This window comes from Equus caballus, chromosome 17 (genome assembly GCF_041296265.1).
Source record: "Equus caballus isolate H_3958 breed thoroughbred chromosome 17, TB-T2T, whole genome shotgun sequence".
NCBI classification, from domain to species: domain Eukaryota; kingdom Metazoa; phylum Chordata; class Mammalia; order Perissodactyla; family Equidae; genus Equus; species Equus caballus.
The window spans coordinates 16,323,334-16,343,311 of NC_091700.1; the positions used below are offsets into that span (position 1 = coordinate 16,323,334).

At 39.8% G+C, this 19,978-nt stretch overlaps 1 long non-coding RNA gene across 50 annotated transcripts in view; it reads left to right on the forward strand.

Moving 5' to 3' along the window:
• Positions 1–498: 498 nt before the first annotated feature.
• Positions 499–19,978, forward strand: part of LOC138918326 (uncharacterized) — a 146,539-nt gene continuing 127,059 nt past the window's right edge. For 20 of the 50 annotated variants that reach the window (XR_011427576.1, XR_011427577.1, XR_011427575.1 and 17 more), the window contains exons 1-4: positions 499–635; positions 1,723–1,894; positions 2,042–2,246; positions 2,800–2,855. This is a non-coding gene — a long non-coding RNA (uncharacterized lncRNA). Of the gene's footprint in view, positions 762–1,722; positions 1,895–2,041; positions 2,247–2,799; positions 2,856–19,978 lie in introns of all 50 variants that reach the window. The other 30 variants (XR_011427604.1, XR_011427584.1, XR_011427610.1 and 27 more) reach the window with 10 other exon arrangements.

The following is a 19,978-nucleotide window of genomic DNA, read 5'->3' on the forward strand; positions in this document are numbered from 1 at the left end:
CCCTCAGTAGAATCTGCACACTGGGCCCCAGGCGCGCCAGGATGGGGCTCAGGGGTTGGTGGGTCCGGCGGCTGTAAAGGAACAGGGTGGAGGTCCCAGGTTGAAAAATTGTAAAATTATAATTTTACAGCTGTATAATTTAACTACTTCAGTCATCATGTCTTTTTCTTTTTACAAAGTCAATTTTCCTACATAACTCCAAATTTTTTTCACACCATCTAAGTAATATTTTAATATTTTCCATATCCAATCCGTATTCAAATTTCCCCAATTACCTCCAAATGACTTATGAAAAAAAATGCTATTTTAATCGGGAGCCAATAGCGGATTACCCTTTGCATTTGACAGCAGAATTCAGGCTTAACCCTTAACCTCTTCAGGCTCGGAGGACCCTGGGCAGGAGAGATTTAAGAACACCGTCCTCCCGCTTTCGTGGAAAGGCCAAGAGAGACTTGAAATGTACACGCGGAGGCCTATGGGAAATGTAGTTTTAAATAGGTGAGGTTCACCGCCTGGACTCTGGGAAGGGGACGCCACGCTCCTTCTGCGCAGGTGCAGCCGTAGTCGCCTCGTTTGTCTTCTCAGGACTCCAGAGAACCGTTGGGGAACTTTGGGGTGTGCTCGGAAAATGCAGGGTGCGCACCTAGGGCGAGGAACTAGCTGGGAAGGGTGTGCCTGTGCTTGGGGATGGGAGCAGAAAGTGTCTGGGACCTCGTCGCCCCCCGCGGCGGTGTATAAACCCGGGCGGGCCGTCAGAGCGGGTAAGGCCAATGGGGGAGACCCCGGCCCTCGGGCTCCCGGGGCGCAGATGTACGGGGCGGTCCGGGGTGCCCGAGGATCGTGTGACCAGCCCGCCTGCAGCCCGACCGGAGAGAAGCCCGTGTCGGCGGCGGTGGGTGCGGGAGGGAGGAGTGCGTTTATCAGGCGGACGGTGACCGTTGGTCTGCGGTGGAGCCCGAGCTCTGGAGCACTACAGGCCCGGTCAGTGCCAGCTCTGTCACCTGTAAGCAGGGGCGACAGAAGGAACCGGGGCGAGAGTCAGGGTTCTCATCTATAAATATTAATAATGATTGTTTCACGGCGGCGTTTGGAAACATAGATCACTATTTTAGACAAGTGCCAGGTAGGAAGCCTTAAGTAAGTGACAACTGCTGTTATAGTTAGAGGATGCTTTGTTTTTTTTTCTGGATAGTTTAATGTACCCTGACAACCACTTCACCAGAAACCGAGGCTCGGGTCGGTGGCCCGATGTGCTCGAGTGAGGAGCTCCCAGCCAGGGAATTTGGATTCGAGGGCAGGTGTGCTTCGCTTCAGTCTCAGGCTTTGTCTGATGTCACACCTGCCCAAGACTGGCATTACAGCCTTCACAGCATTTAGGAACATGGCCTGTCCCTGCGTCCCCAGGGATGTAAAGGAAAGGATGTGGATGGAATCCCACCGTGTGTCACATGTATCCTGGGATTTCTAGTGTCTCTTCAGGTCCCTTGGGTCAGACAGAGGTGCCTGGCCCCCTCTGCATTGTCAGGCTTTCTGTCCTTGAAGTCTAACGTTATAATGAATTCCAAGAGTCAGGCTTTTTGCCCCTAAAATGAATTTATTTCTCAGATCCATGTCCCAGTTGCCTTGAAACAAACCAGCCCTTGTGAGGCAGGAAGCAGGGGGCCTCTGTGAGGGAGTCTTACCTGGAAGAGAGCACCCCTCTGACCTTAGACCTCTCTCCAGAGCTTCAGAGCAGAGACAAGAGCCCAGAAAGGAGCAGATGCTAGATTTGCAAGATCAGAAGCAGGTCTTGATCCCCCTGCCCAGAATGAACCAGACTTGATGATGATGCCACCTTCAGGAGCCACCACACTGTGTGACAGTGGGGCATTTGGGCCGTCCCTGGGAAGTACAGGTGAGCTTGGGTGGCCCAGGGGCAGGCTGCTCAGGAAAGGCTGCTTTGTTGGAGAGCCGTGAGGGCAAGGTCTGGGGGTAAGGGACAACCAGGCAGAGGGAGGAAGTTCTGTCTCCAGTCCCCTTAAATGGCCCCCGCTATTTACAGATGCGCTGCTGTCACACATGTCCACCACCACATGTGACATTAGTGACGTTATCCTGATGTCACAGGATCCAAGAATGATGATCTGTGAAGAGTTTTCCGAGGTCACCTACTTCTAACTCTTTTGAAAGATTTAAAGACATTGGGCCTGAAAATTTCAGTGACTTGTCCAGGGAAACGCAGTTTGTGACAGTTCACTCTCTCACAGGTAAGTTACCAAAAGCATCTATCAAAAGGGCCTTTTGAGAAATACTTCCCAGCTGAAATGAACAATTAAAAATTCCTGTCTTGAATCCTCCCATCTCTTTTACTAGGCTTTCCGTGGATTGTGTATACCAGGGGTTAAATAATATTACTGAGAAAAATAGGTAAATGATGCAAACTGAGTATTTTTCTGCTAAGTTAACTTTAATGAAGGAATAGTGTCTTGTCGTTTGGCGTACTTTAATTCAACTAATCGGTTGTTTTTATTTCTTTCTGTTATTCAGAAGGACGCATGCGTTATTGTTAAATCAATCGAGTAAAGTTTATGTTCACTCAGTAAAAAACTGCAGATTTCAGCTCCATGGTCATTTCAGAATCACACAAAGACAGGTGTTGCTGCCTGTCTATGATCCTTCTTGTGCCTTTTCAAGGCCCAGAGGGCCCTGTGCCTATGGGGAGGATGATCCCCAACTGGGGTGCTGAGATTTGAGGAGGTGAATCTAAGAGCTGTAAGACAGCTAAATCTCAGGACCCCTGTCTTCTTTCTGTCCCCTCAGCTGAACCACAGTCCTCTGTACTCGCCCAGGAGCCACAGAAAGTGCACATCCCTCAGGTGAGCTCTTTATTCATTCCCTATTTTATATTGTAGTGGATTTATAAGGTTTAGCAGGATCCATGCATTAAAGGAAAAGGAGAAGTAGAAATAGTAGAAATCAAGTCAGTCTTGAGGAAAAATATACCGTGTTTTACTATTAATTGTGATGTTGGCTGTTAGCTTTGAGTGGGTAACTTTGTCAGGGTAAGTAGTTTCCCACTAAGCTACCTGTTTCAATCTCTTTACTTGTGATTGGGCTATTCAGATTCTCTGTTTCTTCTTGATTCAGTTTTGGGAAGTTGTATGAGTCTTAGAATTTATCTGTTTCTTCTAGATTGTCCAGTTGGTTGCTATATAGTTTTTCATTGTATTCTCTTATAATCCTTTATATTTCTGTGGTATGTGTTGTAATTTCTCCTCTTTCATTTCTAATTTTATTTATTTGAGCCTTCTCTCTTTTTTTCTTAGAGAGTCAGGCTAAGGGTTTGTCAATTTTGCATATGTTCTCAAAGAACCAGTTCTTTGTTTCACTGATCTTTTCTACTATTCTTTTTTCTTTTTTGGTTTCAATTTCATTTATTTCTGCTCTGATTTTTATTATTTCCCTCCTTCGGCTGACTTTGGGCTTTGTTGGTTCTTCATTTTCTAACTGTATTTTAAGATTGCTTATGTGAGATCTTTCTTGTTTTTTAAGCTGGGCCTGTATTGCTAGGAATTTCCCTCATAGGACCACTTTTTCTGCATCCCATATGAGTTGGTGTGGTGTATTTTCATTTTCATTTGTCTCCAGATATTTTTTGATTTCTCTTTTAATTTCTTCAGTGATCCATTGGTTGTTCAGTAGCATGTTGTGTAGTCTCCACATATTTGTCACTTTCCCAGCTTTTTTCCTGTAGCTGATTTCTAGTCTCATAGCATTTTGGTCAGAAAAGGTGCTTGATGTGATTTCAATCTTCTTAAATTTATTGAGGCCTGTCTTGTTTCAAAGCATATGGTCTGTCCTTTGAATGCTCCATGTGTACTTGGGAAGAATGTGTATTCTGCTATTTTTGGATAGAATGTTCCATATATATCTATTAAGTCCATCTCGTCTAGTTTTTCATTTAATTCCACTATTTCCTTGTTAACTTTCTGTCTGGATGATCTATCCATCGATGTAAGTAGAGTGTTGGGGCCCCCTAGTATTATTATGTTGTTGTTAATATCTCTTTTTAGGTCTGTTAATAGTTGCTTTATGTACTTTGGTACTCCTTTGTTGGGTACACGTATATTTATAAGTGTTATGTCTTCTTGTTGGAGTGTCCCTTTTATCATTATATACTGCCCCTCTTTGTCTCTCATTGCCGTTTTTATCTTGAGGTCTACTGTGTCTGACGTAAGTATTGCAATAACTGCTTTCTTTTGTTTGCCATTGGCTTAGAGTATCATCTTCTGTCCCTTCACTCTGAGCCTGTGTTTGTCTTTAGAGCTAAGAGTGTTTCCTGGAGGCAGCATATTGATGAGTCTTGTTTTTCAATCCATCCCACCACTCTGTCTTTTGATTGGAGAATTCAATCCGTTTACATTTAGAGTGATTATTTATATATAAGGGCTTAATGCTGCCATTTTATCACTTGTTTTCCAGTTCTGTATTTCCCTTGTTTCTCATCTTGTGTATTTTGGACTGCCAGTTCAGTTTGGTAGTTCACTATGATGGTTTTCTCAGTTTTCTCTTTTTTGTGTGTGAGGAAGACTGGCCCTGAGCTAACATCTGTAAGCAATCTTCCTCTCTTTTAGCTTGAGGAAGATTGTTGCTGAGCTAACGTCTGTGTCAATCTTCCTCTGTTTTTTGTATGTGGGATGCCAGCACAGCAGGGCTTGATGAGAGATGCATAGGTCTGTGCCTGGGACCTGAAGCTGCAAACCCTGGGTGGCTGAAGCAGAGCATGCGAACTTAACCATTATGCCACTGGGACAGCCCCTCAGTTTTCTTTTTTTTTGTATCATTTGTGTCTCTGTTCTGATTATTTGTTTAGTGGTTACCATTAGGTTTGTATAAAAAATCTCGTAGATAAGATATACCATTTTCTGATAGCCTCTTATTTCCTTGGTCTAAGCCAGTTCCATCCCTTTCCTCTTCCTCTGATTTGTTGGTCATAACATATTCTGTTTTGTGTTGTGATTTTGTGGTTAAAATCACAAGATTATAGTTATTTTTGATGTTTTCCTTCCCTTTATCTTTAATGTCATAATTAAGTTTTTGCTAACCTGTTCTGGTAGAGAGCTGCAATTTTCTGACTTTGGCTGCCTATTTATCTCCTTGCTCAAGGCTTTGTGAACTCTTCTTTTTCTTTTTCAGGTATGAAGGTCTTCTTGAGCATTTCCTGTTTGGGGTGTCTTGTGGCGATGAACTACCTCAGCTTTTGTTTATGTGGGAAAGTTTTTATTTCTCCACCATATAGGTAGGATCTTTTTCCCTGGATAGAGTATTCTCGGCTGAAGGTTTTTGTCTTTCAGAATTTTGAATATCTCATTCTACCTTCTCATATCCTGTAAAGATTCTGCTGAGAAATCTCCTGAAAGTCTGATATGGTCTTTGTAAGTTATTTTCTTCTGCCTTGCTGCCTTTAAAAATATTTCTTCTTTGTCACTGACTTTTGCCAGTTTTACTACTCTATGCCTTGGAGTAGGTCTTTTTACATTGATGTAATCAGAAGTTCTGTTAGCGTCTTTTACTTGTAATTCCAGCTCCTTTCCCAGGTTTGAACAGACTTTCTGCTCCTTTCTCCCTCCCTTCTCCCTCTATAATACCCATAGTTTTTATGTTGCATTTCCTAATTTAATCAGATATTTCTCAGAGAATTTCTTCGTTTCTTTTTAGTCTTAATTCTCTCTCCTCCTCCATCTGAAGCCTTTCTATATTTCGGTCCTCCAGATTGCTAATTCCGTCTTCCATAATGTCAGCTCTGTAATTCAGGGTATCCAGATTTTTCTTTATCTCACTGTGTTTTTCATCTCCAACTTTTCTGATTGGTTTCTCTTTATAGGGTCAATCTCTTTTGTGAAGTATTCCCTCTGTTTATTAATTTTATTCCTGATTTAATTGAACTATCTGAATTTTCTTGTAACTCGTTGAGTTTTTTAATGTTAGCTATTTTGAATTCTCTGTCGTTTACATTGTAAATTTGTGTGCCTTCAGGATTGATTTCTAGGTGCTTTTCATTTTCCTTCTGGTCTGGACTATTAATATATTTCTTCATACTATTTGATGGGGTTGGTTTGTGCCTTCACATAGATAGTATCTGGTTTCAGATTCCACCTGCCACCACTGGAGGAGGTTCAGGAGCTGTGTATTCTGAGCCTGCTGTGATCCCTGGTGTCTGTGCTTGTCCTTTGGAATCTATGCTGAGAGGACCCATCTGCGATTGCCTGCTTGTAGCTGCTGCTTTGCTAATGTATGCACGGGCACTCTAGACGGGGTCCCTTGCTCTGGCTGACTGGCTGAGCTTGTGAGCCCAGCAGGGGGAGGGGCACTTCTTTTGCATGTGCCATCCCGTGGGTGTTCTCTCTTTGCCCTCGCTGTCTGTCCTCCTGGCGTGCTGGCTTCATGAAGACAACCCCACAATAGCTTAGCCTCCTCTGTGGAGCTTTCCTATGGGATGTGAGGGAACTTGGAGAGCGAAGGCATTCCCACAGAGTCTCCCCCCAGGCCCCTCTTTTCTCAGAGCTGTGCATGGTCCTGTGCCCTAGGTCATTGCTGGGGAGGGAGAGGAGATCCCCTTACTTCCTCCTTCTTCCTCCTGGGGGGTCCAGCACCTCCACCTTCAGACATATGGCTGCATGGGTCTCTCAGATGTCTTTTGTGTTGTGTGCCTGTCCTCTGTTGGTTTATGAATGTCCTTTTCATTGTTTCTTAGGGAGGAGAGTCTAAGGGAAGAGCTCACTCCGCCGTGATGCTGATGTCATGCCTGGACATTCTATTTTTAAGTTTTTGAGGAATCTCTGTACTGTTTTCCACAGTGGCTGCACCAATTTACATTCCCACCAGCAGTGTATGAGGGCTCCCTTTACTCCACATCCTCTCCAACACTTCTGTTTTCTTTGTAAAGACTGGCACCTGAGCTAACATCTGTTGTCTATCTTTTTTTACTTCTTGTTCTCCCAAAACCCTCCCAGTACATAGTTGTATATTCTAGTTGTATGTCCTTCTGTCTGTGCTGTGTGGGATGCCACCTCAGCATGGCTTGATGAGAGGTGCCATGTCCAGGCCCAGGATCCAAACCGGCAAAACCCTGGGCTGCTGAAGTTGTGCACACGAACTTAACCACTCGGCCATGGCACTGGCCCCTCTCCAACACTTCTTATTTCTTGTCTTTTTAATAATAGCCATTCTGATGGGCATGAGGTGATATCTCATTGTGGTTTTGATTTGTATTTCTCTAATAATTAGTGATGTTGAACATCTTTTCATGTGCCTGTTGGCCATCTGTATATCTTTGGGAAAATGTCTGTTGAAATCCTCTGCCCATTTCTTGACAAAGTTTGTTCTTTTGTTGTTGAGTTCTTCATATATTTTGGATAGCAACCGCTTATTGGATAAATGATTTGCAGATATCTTCTTCCAATTGCTAGGTTGTCTTTTCATTTTATTGATGTTTCCTTTGCCATACAGATGCTTTTTAGTTTGATGTAGTCCCATTAGCTTATTTTTTCTTTTGTTTACCTTTCCTGAGGAGACATATTCAAAAAGATACTGCTAAGAATGATAGCAAAGAGCTTACTGCCTACGTTTTCTTCTTTGGAGTTTTATGGTTTCAGGTCTTACATTCAAGTCTTTAATCCATTTTGAGTTAATTTTTGTGCATGGTGTAAGATAATGGTCTACTTTCATTCTTTTGTGTGTGGCTGTCCGTTTTCCCAAAAGTGTTTATTGAAGAGACTTTCCCTTCTCCATTGTATGTTCTTAGCTCCTTTGTTGAAAATTGGCTGTTCCTAAATGTATGGGTTTATTTCTTGGCTATCCATTGATCTGTGTCTGCTTTTCTGCCAGTATCTTGCTGTTTTGATTAATACAGCTTTGTAGTATACTTTGAAATTAGGGAATGTGATGCCTCCAGCTTTGCTCTTTTTTCTCTGGAGTGCTGTGGCTCTTTGGGGACTTTTGTTGTTTCCAATAAATTTTAGAATTCTTCTTTCTATTTCTGTGAAAAATGTCATTGGGGTTTTGATAGGGATTGCATTGAATCTGTAGATGGCTTTAGGTAATATGGACTTTTTCACTATGTTAATTCTTCTAATCCATGAGCACAGAATATCCTTCTATTTCTTTATGTCTTCTATAATTTCTTTCAACAATGTCTTATAGTCTTCAGTGTATAGGTCTTTCACCTCATTGGTTAAATTTATTCCTACCCACTTAATTCTTTTTGTTGTGATTGTAAATAGGATTATATTCTTGATTTTTTATTTCTGCTAGTTTGTTTTTAGTTTTTTGATGGATTCTTTAGCGTTTTCTATATGTGAAATCTCATCATCCACAAGTAGTGAGTTTTATTTCTTCCTTTCCAGTTTGAATATGTTTTATTTATTTTTCTTACTTGATTGCTCTGGCTAGGACTAAGAAGGGTGAGCGTGGGCATCCTTGTCTTGTTCCTGCTCTTAGAGGGATAGCTATCAGTTTATACCATTGAGTATAATGTTAGCTGTTGGTTTGTCATATATGGCCTTTATTATGTTGAGGTGCTTTCCTTCTATAATTATTTTATTCAGAGTTATTATCATAAATATGTGGTGAATCTTGTCAAATGCTTTCTCTGCATCTGTTGAGATGATCATGTGATTTTTATTCTTCATTTTGTTAATGTAGTTTATAACATTGATAAAGAATACTGTTGTAATCCTTTGTATTTCTGTTATATTGTTTGTGATTTCTTCTCTTTCTGATTTTATTTATTTGAGGCTTCTCTCTTTTTGTCTTATTCTACCTAAAGGTTTGTCAATTTTGTTTATATTTTCAAAGAACTAGCTCTTAGTTTCGCTGATCTTTTCTATTTTCTTTTTACTCTCCATGTCATTTATTTCAGCTCTGATTTCTAGTAGTTCCTTTGTTCTCCTGACTTTGGTCACTTCATTTTTCTTCTTTTCTGATTCTTTTGGATGTATTGTTAGATTGTTTATTTGAGATTTTTCCTGTTTCTCAAGGTATGCCTGTGTTGCTAGGAACTTCCCTCTTAGTACTGCTTTTGCTGTATCCAATAGATTTTGGTACACTGTATTTTCCTTTTCATTTGTCTCCAGATATTTTTCCATTTCTCCTTTAATTTTGTTGTTGTTCCAATAGTTAATGAATAGCACGTTGTTTAGGCTCCACATATTTGTGACTTTTCCAGCTTTCTCCTTGTGGTTGATTTCTAGTTTCATACCATTGTGGTTGGAAAAGATGCTTGATATCTTTTCAGTCTCCTTAAGTTTATTGGGAGTTGTTTTGTTTCCCAACAAACAGTGTATCTTTGAGAATGTTTCATGTGTACTTGAGAGAAAATGTATATCCTGCTGCTTTTGGATTGAATATTATATATGTATCTATTCAATTCATCTGGTCTAGTGTTTCATTTAAGGTCAACGTTTCTCTGTTGATTTTTCTCTCTAGAAGACCTATCCATTGATGTAAGTGGGGTATTAAAGTTCCCTACTCGTATGGTGTTGCTGTCAGTTTCTCCCTTTAGATCTGTTAATAGTTGTTTTATAGACTTTGGTGCTTCTACGTTAGGTGCATATATATTAATAAATGTTATGTCTTCTTGATGGATCATCCCCTTTATCATTATATAATGCCCATCTCTGTCTCTTGTCTTTTTTGGCTTGAAGTCTATTTTGTCTGATAGAATTATGGCTACATTCACTTTCTTTTGGTTGTCGTTTGGTTGGAGTATCGTCTTCCACCCCTTCACTCTGAGCCTATGTTTTTCTTTAGAGCTGAGATGGGTCTCTTGGAGGCAGCACATTTTTGGGTCTTTTTCTTCTTTTGTTTTTTTTTGGTTATTTTTTGTGTTTGTCTTCATCTTTATTTTTTATTTTATTTTTTTAAGGGGCCTTCCCCCCCTTTTTTTTTATTGAGTTATTGATTAGTTACAATCTGGTGAAATTTCAATTGTACATTAATGATTGTCAGTCATGTTGTAGGTGCACCACTTCACCCTTTGTGCCCAGCCCCTACCCCACCTTTCCCCTGGCATCCACTAAACTGTTCTTGGTCCATAGTTTTAAATTCCTCATATGAGTGGAATCATACACAGATTATCTTTCTCTCGCTGGCTTATTTCACTTAACATAATTCTCTCAAGGTCCATCCATGTTATTGCAAATGGAATGATTTTGTTCTGTTTTGCAGCTGAGTAGTATTCCATTGTAAATATGTACCACATCTTCTTTATCCATTCGTCTGTTGATGGGCACTTAGGTTGCTTCCACGTCTTGACTATTGTAAACAGTGCTGCAATAAACATTGGGGTGCACAGGACTTTTGGGATTGCTGACTTCAGGCTCTTTGGATAAATACCCAGTAGTGGGATGGCTGGGTCATATGGTAGTTGTATTTTGAGATTTTTGAGGAATCTCCATACTGTTTTCCATAGTGGCTGCACCAGTTTGCATTCTCACCAGCAGTGTATGAGGGTTCCTTTTTCTCTGCAACCTCTCCAACATTTGTTGCTATTAGTTTTAGATATTTTTGTCGTTCTAACGGGTGTAAGGTGATATCTTAGTGTAGTTTTGATTTGCATTTCCCTGATGATCAGCGATGATGAGCATCTTTTCATGTGCCTATTGGCCATCCGTATATCTTCTTTGGAGAAATGTCTGTTCATGTCTCCAGCCCATTTTTTGATTGGGTTGTTTGATGTTTTGTGGTTGAGTTGCGAGAGTTCTTTATATATTAGGGATATTAAGCCTTTGTCAGATATATGACTTGCAGATATTTTTTTCCCAGTTAGTGGGTTGTTTTTTTGTTTCAATCCTGTTTTCATTTGCCTTGAAGAAGCTCTTTAATCTGATGAAGTCCCATTTGTTTATGCTTTCTATTGTTTCCCTTCTTTGAGAAGGCATGGTGTCCGAAACTATCCTTTTAATACTGATGTCAAAGAGTGTACTGCCTACGTTTTCTTCCAGAAGCCTTATGGTTTCAGGTCTCACCTTTAGGTCTTTAATCCATTTTGAGTTTATTTTGGTGAATGGTGAAAAAGAATGGTCAATTTTCATTCTTTTACATATGGCTTTCCAGTTTTCCCAGCACCATTTGTTGAAAAGACTTTCTTTTCTCCATTGTATGTCCTCAGCTCCTTTGTCAAAGATAAGCTGTCCATAGATGTGTGGCTTTATTTCTGGGCTTTCAATTCTGTTCCATTGATCTGTGCACCTGTTTTTGTACCAGTACCATGCTGCTTTGATTACTGTAGCTTTGTAGTATGTTTTGAAGTCAGGGATTGTGATGCCTCCCGTTTTGTTCTTTTTTCTCAGGATTTCTTTAGCAATTCGGGGTCTTTTGTTGCCCCCTATGAATTTTAGGATTCTTTGTTTTAATTCTGTAAAGAATGTCATTGGGATTCTGATTGGGATGTCGTTGAATCTGTAGATTGCTTTAGGTAGAATGGACATTTTAACTATGTTTATTCTTCCAATCCATGTACATGGAATGTCTTTCCATCTCCTTTTGTCGTCATCCAATTCTCTCAGAAAGGCCTTGTAATTTTCATTATATAGGTCCTTCACTTCCTTAGTTAAATTTACCCCAAGGTATTTTATTCTTTTTGTTGCGATTGTGAATGGTATTGTATTCTTGAGTTCTTTTTCTGTTGGTTCATTACTGGAGTATAGAAATGCTACTGATTTATGCAAATTGATTTTATACCCTGCAACTTTGCTGTAGTTGTTGATTACTTCTAACAGTTTTCCAATGGATTCTTTGGGTTTTTCTATATATAAGATCATGTCGTCTGCAAACACCGAGAGTTTCACTTCTTCCCTCCCTATTTGGATTCCTTTTATTCCTTTTATTCCTTTTTCTTGCCTGATTGCTCTGGCCAGGACCTCCAGTACTATGTTGAATAAGAGTGGTGATAGAGGGCATCCTTGTCTCGTTCCTGTTTTCATGGGGATGGCGTTCAGTTTTTGCCCATTGAGTATGATGTTGGCTATGGGTTTGTCGTATATGGCCTTTATTATGTTGAGGTAGTTTCCTTCTATGCCCATTTTGTTCAGAGTTTTTTATCATAAATGGCTGTTGGATCTTGTCAAATGCCTTCTCTGCATCTATTGAGATGATCATGTGGTTTTTATTCCTCAGTTTGTTGATGTGGTGTATCACGTTGATTGATTTGTGGATGTTGAACCATCCCTGTGTCCCTGGTATGAATCCCACCTGATCCTGATGTATGATTCTTTTGATGAATTGCTGAATTCTGGTTGCCAAAATTTTGTTTAGAATTTTTGCATCTATGTTCATCGGTGATATTGGCCTGTAGTTCTCTTTTTTCGTGGTGTCCTTGTCAGGTTTTGGTATCAGCGTGATGTTGGCCTCATAGAATGTGTTAGGAAGTGTTCCATCTTCCCTAATTTTTTGGAATAGCTTGAAAAGGACAGGTATTAAATCCTCTCTGAAAGTTTGGTAGAATTCCCCAGGAAAGCCATCTGGTCCTGGGGTTTTATTCTTTGGGATATTTTTGATTGCTGTTTCAATCTTTTTCCTTGTAATTGGTCTGTTCAAATTGTCTGCCTCTTCTTGAGTGAGCTTTGGGAGATTGTAGGAGTCCAAGAATTTATCCATTTCCTCTAGGTTATCCATTCTGTTGGCATATAGTTTTTTGTAGTATTCTCTTATAACCTGTTGTATTTCTGCAGAGTCTGTTGTTATTTCTCCTCGCTCATTTCTGATTTTGTTTATTTGAGCTTTCTCCCTTTTTTCTTTGTAAGTCTGGCTGGTTTTGGGTCTTTTTCTTAACCTGTCCAGCCTCTCTGTCTTTTCATTGGTGCATTCAATCCATTTACATTTAGGATGATTATGGATATATAGGGACTTACTATTGCCATTTTATCTTTTGTTTTATGGTTGCTCTATGTTTCCTTTGTTTCTTTTTCCTTGTGTTTCTCACTACAATTTCAGCTTGACGGTTTTTGGTGATGTGTTTTTCAGTTTCCTCTTTTTTTATGTTTCGTGACTCTGCCTTAATTTTTGTTTTGTGGTTACCATGAGGTTTGTATAAAAGGTCTCACAGATGAGATAGTTCCTTTTCTGCTGATAGCATTTTTCCTTCATTTGACTAGGCAAGTTCTGTCCCTTTCTTCTTCCCTTGCTATTTTTGTTGTCAAAATTATTTCTTTCTTTATTGTGAATTTGTTACCAAATTGGAATGGTTAATGTTATTTTTAATGCTTTCTTTCCCTTTAACATTTGCATCACAATTGTTTACTAACATGTTCTGATACAGAGTTGCAGTTTTCTGATTTTATCTATTTATCAACTTGTTTAAAGCTTTGTATCCTTTGCCTTTTCATTTCAGACAGGAGAGCTCTTTTTGACATTTCTTATAAGGCAGGTCTAGTGGCGATGGACTCCCTCAGTTTTTGTTTGTTCCTCACACTTTATTTCTCAGCTGCAGCAGTGGACCCCCAGCTGTCGCAGCACCCAAGGACACAGAGCTGATTATTACAGTGTTGATTAATACAGTCCCTAAGTAGCTCTCAAATACTTGTACTTTTTTGCATCCTTTCTGAAACCACCCTAGTCGAAGTAAGCAACTAAGTAACTGGATGACTTTAATGACCTCATGTCTCTGATCCTCAATTTCTTGGTTTGTGAAATGAGGCAGTTAGAAGGAACACCAAGTTTCTTCCTTCTCTTTCTTCTGTGATTATCAGAATCTACAACTATGGAGAGACTCAGGGAAAAATCAATTCCAGTGCTTTGGGAAACCATCTCACTTTCTCCATTTAAATTAACTCTTGGGGTGACTGAGATTGTGCCTCATATCCTCTCATAGCACTGCTCTTAAGGACAGTCTCAGAATCTTCAAGACAACTTAAAAGAAGGCCCTTTCTCTTAAATAGGAATCTGCCTTATGCCATGTTTTGAGCTGTAGAAAATATTTTAGAATGAGATTCTAGTGTTGGTAACAAATTTATCTACATTGTTAATTCATCTGAAAGCTCCTATTCTTGAAAATGGCCCATGTGGAGGTAGAGAAGTTCCATGCAAAGGTTTAGTCCATTTTTGTTGACAATCTCTTGAGTGTATGTTAAAAACCTGGATAACAGGATAATGTTAATGGAGATTGGGGGAGGGACAGTGATGAATGAGTTTGGTTGACTTTCAGCAGTAGTAAGGTCAAAATGAAAGCATTATAAAAGAAGAGTAGAGATTTAGGTCAGGGCTTTCTATGAAAAACAAGTAAAAACCATAAGCAGATGGAAAAAGTTTAAGTGACACAGTATGGCAGATTCCACTGATGAGTTTAATAGGCAGCCATTTTAGTGGCAGAGAGAGTAGACTGAAAAGTGAGGAGAAGTTTGGAAAATTCAAGGGACAAGAACCAGAAAAGCAAGGGGTCCCATCCTGCCCTGAGGATTCTTTTGCTCTGAAGTGTGTTAGCCCAGCTGAGGGAAGACCTGGGGAGGATGTTGTAGATCCTCTAAAAGAGGCATCCATCAGCTGCAGGAAGATGTGCCATCTCTCCCCAAAGCTCATTAGCAGATTGGAAGTGGCATGCTGCATTACTCTGATTAGCATTAATTTTATAATTCTAGGCAGAGAACTTTCCTCCACATGAGTCAGCCTTCACACAAAAACACAGGCTCACATGGTGTGGATAAAACACAAGTAACCTTACTGCCGCTTCCCATCTTCCAAGGACCCAGTGGGAAGGAAAATGTGGTTCCCTAGCAAAGAGGGGAGTTAAGGGCTGGAGTTTTCCAGCTCTCCAAGCTGGGTGCAGGTCCCACAAATCGGGGAGAAGTGCAATGCCATCTTTCTGGCAGACCAAGACTTTGGGAAAACTGGGTCCTTCTGATCTGGTTAGGGAAGACGCAGTATTTCCAACAGCCACTGCAGCAGGGCAACAGCAGCATTACAAGTGAGATGAGGAACGTTGCCTCAGAGCCTCCCAGGGAGAGAGCATTTAGGCCGCTACCATTTATTGGGATAACTGGTTCCTGGCCCTTTGGAAAATACCCAGTCATCCCAGGGCTAGACTTCTCAGGAAAAGTAACTTGCCAGTCCCTTTTAAATTTGCAACTAAAACCTATCTACACTTTTATTTGTTACATATATTGTTGGGGCTTCATTTCAAAATGCTATATTACAAAACTGTTTCAGATAACTTTAAATCCATGGCAGTGACTTTCAAATTCTTTTGATGGCAACTCACAAAATAAATCTATAAATTACTTTTTATCGTAAATCAGTATATACGCACACACACCAAAAGAATATAAAAATTTTATGAAACTGTTCTTACCTTTTTACGTGTAATACACTCTAATATTATCTATTCCATTTTGTTTCATTGTTTTTTAAGTGCTTGTCACACCCTCTAGAATTATTTCATAATCCACTAATGGGTCAGGACCTGCAGTTTGAAAAACACTATTTTAAAATTATTGCTTCCAAGTACCCTAGCCAGTAGTCTGGTATCCAGATTTTTAAAAGGCTTATTAAAATGCATCATCAAAAAGCAATATTTGCTAAAGGACCCTCAGTCTCTATAAAGAGCACTGTCTTGGGGATTCCATCCATAAGTTACCAGATAAATAACCAGCTTTCCTTTGCAGAACTGAGATGTGAGCTCAACACCAAGTAAAAATGACATAAAATCAGAACAAAGTTGGAAAAGGAGGACCACCTCCAAATGCAATATGTGGTCCTTCTGGGAAACATGAAGCAGCCTAGAGTGAGGTGAGGGGTACAAAACAGAAAAAAAAACTTTAATGGAGAAAAAATCAAGCTTGTAACTGCTGTCTCCAGGCTTCACAAGGTGCACTTGTACTTCCAACCCTAAGAGACAGAGTGATGTTCAGCATGACTCCATAATCCTGTGGCCTTGAGAACCTCAGCTGACATCAGTTAAGTCATTTAAGGATAACTGCAAATTAAATTAGTTCATCCTAATTATGCAAAAATGATAAATTCAAATAAGCAAGGTAATTCAATTCTGAATTAAAAATTTTTTCAATCACTTGACATCTCAAATCAAAGCAAATGGGTAATGTTACCAATTATATCAATTCGACTCTATATTTCAATACATAGATATATGATGAACAATTAAAATTCTTATGTGATATGCATTTAACTTGTTAACATTTATGCTACAGTAGGGAACCACACTCGAGAAACAGGGTCATGTCCTTGAAAACCAAAGAAGGTTATCACAAAAGAGTCTTTGTAAGAATCCAGCAACAGAATGAGTCCCCAAAATCTATTAAGTAAACTATCCCACAGGAAAAGTGAGGCAGATCACACTAGTAAAGGCAACACTATGGAAGCTTATGAAATAGTTATCAAGGGAAATACTTGATACATAATAAAAATATTTAGTTTTAGGAAGCAGTATGATAGGCTCTGATATGGTTGCACTTATGAGTACAGGACTTTCATAGGAAGGAAAGAAATGGAAATTCACTGAATGTCTGTGTTTTGTCATGCATCACTAAATACCTTCGATTACATTATAGCATTGGAAACTAGGAAGCAGAAATGTTAAATAACTTGTTGTAGGCCACACAGTAATAAATGACAGAACTAGGACTTAAACTCCATCTTCTAATTACACATCCATTATTCTTGTCACATCAATACCACTTTATCCTGAGCTAGTACTCAAAATATGATAGTGCTTAAACTATTTGCTTAAGCATTTCTTAGGATTTCTGATCAAGGCCAATTCAAATTCCAATTTCAAGGCTAATGAATAAGAAAGTGACCTTTAAAAGGAAAAAAATACGTAAAACATATACATGCATTCCGGGTGGCATGATGAATCTTCAGACTTTCGAGATTCTTTGTGTCTCATGTAAGGATGAAAAAAGTTATCTATTGCTGTATAACAAACCACAACAAAGTGGAGTAGCTTGAAACAGTAACTTATTCTTGTCTCTTATTGTTCTGTGGATTGGCTGGGATTCGCTGGGCAGTTCTTGCTTGGGGTTTCCTAGGAAGTACAGTCAGATGTCGTCTTGGGCTGAAATCCTCTTTGCCTCTATTGTGCTGGATGTCAAGATGGTTCATTTCTGTGTTTGCTGAGGATGCTGGCTGTTATCTTATTCGGGGCTGCCAACTGGAGGGCCTGCATGTGGCCTCTTCATGTGACTTGGGCATCTCTCAGAGTGGTGGCTGGGTTCCAAAAGAAAGCATCCCAAGAGGAAATATTCCAAAAGACCAGGCTTCTTACAGCCTAGCCTCAGAAGTCCCAGAAAGTCACCTCCACAGCATCCTATTGGTTGAGCCAGTCACTGAGGCCTAGGGGGAGGGATGTAGACTCCATCTTTTGATATGAGAAGCGGCAGGCAATAAGGGAGGGAGGGAGACTGCCCATGTCACCTTAGTCTTTAGCCTCCCATCTGGCATCTCTACTTTACCCAACTGAGTTAGAAGGGGAAATAGGTGATACAACTACAATAACACAAATTATTGTGTGGTGTTTCTCGATCTCTTTGGCACCCTCTCTTTCTCTGGAAACACAGCACTTCTTGAATGGATGGATAAATGAGTCTCTCCCTTTTCCTCTCTACTCCTTTTTTGCCTCCTCACCTTTCTTTTCTTCTTTTTAACTGCAGGTGAAAGGTTAAAAGAATGTTTTAAGCAGCAACATACTCTAATTAGTAAATCTTATAGTTAGTTTCTACTCAGATCTCCCATTTGATGTCTACCTGCCTGATTCAGTCATCGTCCTATCAGGGAAGGTGATAAGAACACAAGCAAAGGAGAGAAGAGAGGGAAAAATGGGAAAGCAAAAGTAGATTATCAAGGGAAGAAGGAAAATATAAATGGGAAGGGAAATAAATCAGGAGCACTGAACACCGTTAAGCCCAAATGGCTGAAAAGACAAAGGGAAAGAAGCAAATTTTTCCCTTATGATGCTGCATCCATCCTTCCTTCCTTTCCAATCCATGGCCGCCATCGCCAGCCTAGTCTAACCTTATTTCTTAATGCCTGAATTTTTGCTATATCATCTTACCTAATCTCCCTGCCTAGTTTTTACCCCTTAGAAATCACCAAAAATGGGGCCAGCCCAGTGGTGTAGAGGTTAAGTTTGTGTGCTCCTCTTTGGCGGCCTGGGGTTTGTAGGTTCCCATTCTGGCACAGACCTATACACTGCTTATCAGGCCATGCTGTGGCAGGTGAGCCACGGATGAAATGGAGGAAGATGGGCACGGGTGTTAGCTCAGGGCCAATCTTCCTCCAAGAAAAGAGAAAGAAATAAAATAGATCATCAAAAACACTCCTTTCCTCCTGGTGCTCTCAATTACAAAAAAAGAAAAGAGAACACTAAATGACTTCTGAAGGATTAAGTCCAATATAAACATTTTAAGAATTTTCATAATCTGACCTAACTTTTCTTGCCACTCTTGTTTCTCAAGTCTCCCATATGTGAAACTCTTTACTCAGCCAGAGCACTCTACTCAATGTATCCAAATACACAGAAAAATGAGACTAGATCTCACTATTACATCATGAAAAATACAAAACCTGAATCAAGGAAAATAACAGACAACAAAAATATTACATTACAGAAAGCAGTGTGGTGACATTATAAGCTTATAATTATAGCGGCTATGGTCCAGCTCACTTCTCACGAATACAGCCTTCTCCTTTTGTCTTCTGTCCTTTGCTCTAAGGATCCTATCACCAGGAGCATTACCCGCCGCTCTCTGCCTTCCTAAATCCTGTCTCGTCAGGACCCACAATATTAACTGACTAATTTGGAAGAAGTGTGATTAACAGAATTATTCTGGACCTGAAGTCCCTTGTTAACACTACAGCATCAGATTTGATTCTCGATGGACACCAAGTCATTCAAATTCCATCTCAGTTTTTACTCTGTAGATTTGTTCAGTATACGGTTGATTAAAGGACCATTCACCCCAGTTTGGTAGATAATTCAACCAGCCTCCAATCCAAAGTTTGTATAACTTTGATTTGTAGTAATTACAGACACAGTTAAAACATTCATTGCTAATATTGTAACTCTTTGGGAACCTCATATAAATGCAGTTTTAAAAAACAGGATATTTGAAGATAGTAACATACACCGTGATTAACAAGATTTTGTGGTGAGAGTAGTTTATTGTCAGGTATAATTAAAGCTGTAGATGCTATTCTGAAAGTACAGACTTTAGGGGGCAAGGGAAGAGAGTTTTTGAAGCAAAGTACAAATTAGGAATAATTACAATGATGGTTATGGAATGTCAACATCCATTTCATCATGATGAGCTCAATCTCCTTCAAAATTCACTTGAGTCCGGGAAAGCATTAGTGTAAGACAAAAGGCAGCTTTGGGAAAAATACCTTTGAAGTATTAAGGAGTAGAGTGATTGGCAGTCAGCAAACATAAAAATGGACGAAAGAGTAAATGTCTTGATCACCTACGGAAAGTGTACACTTCAAGTATCTTATTAAAAAACTAGTTTTCTTTTTCATGTCCAATGTTGAATGCACCTGCAATTGTTGGTTTTTAATCTATTTTGATCCCCAAACTGGATATAACTAAATGTTTTATGGGAGTCTATAAAGGTGATGAAATTATAAAGAAAAGTAAGTGAAAGATTATCAGACAGGAGAGTGGAGGCTTCTGGGGTGATATCAACATTGTATGATTTGACATGAGTGGTGGTTCTGTGGGTGCTCACTTCATTCTCCTTGTTTATGGTTTATGCGTGTTGCTGTTTACAAAGCAGTATGTAGAAAATCCGCTGACACTAATACCTTCGACAGTTCGTTAGCCCAAGGGTGTCTGTTATGCTTTAACCAGGGCTTTGCTCACGTTCCCTTTTGCCCACATGAAGCCAGTTGTGCATTAAGAGATGACACAAACATCTCTTGAAACAAGAGATTTCTTCTTGTTTTCTAGAAGAAATAGCGAAGCTGGTCTAGCGCTTGGTGATATTTCCAAACA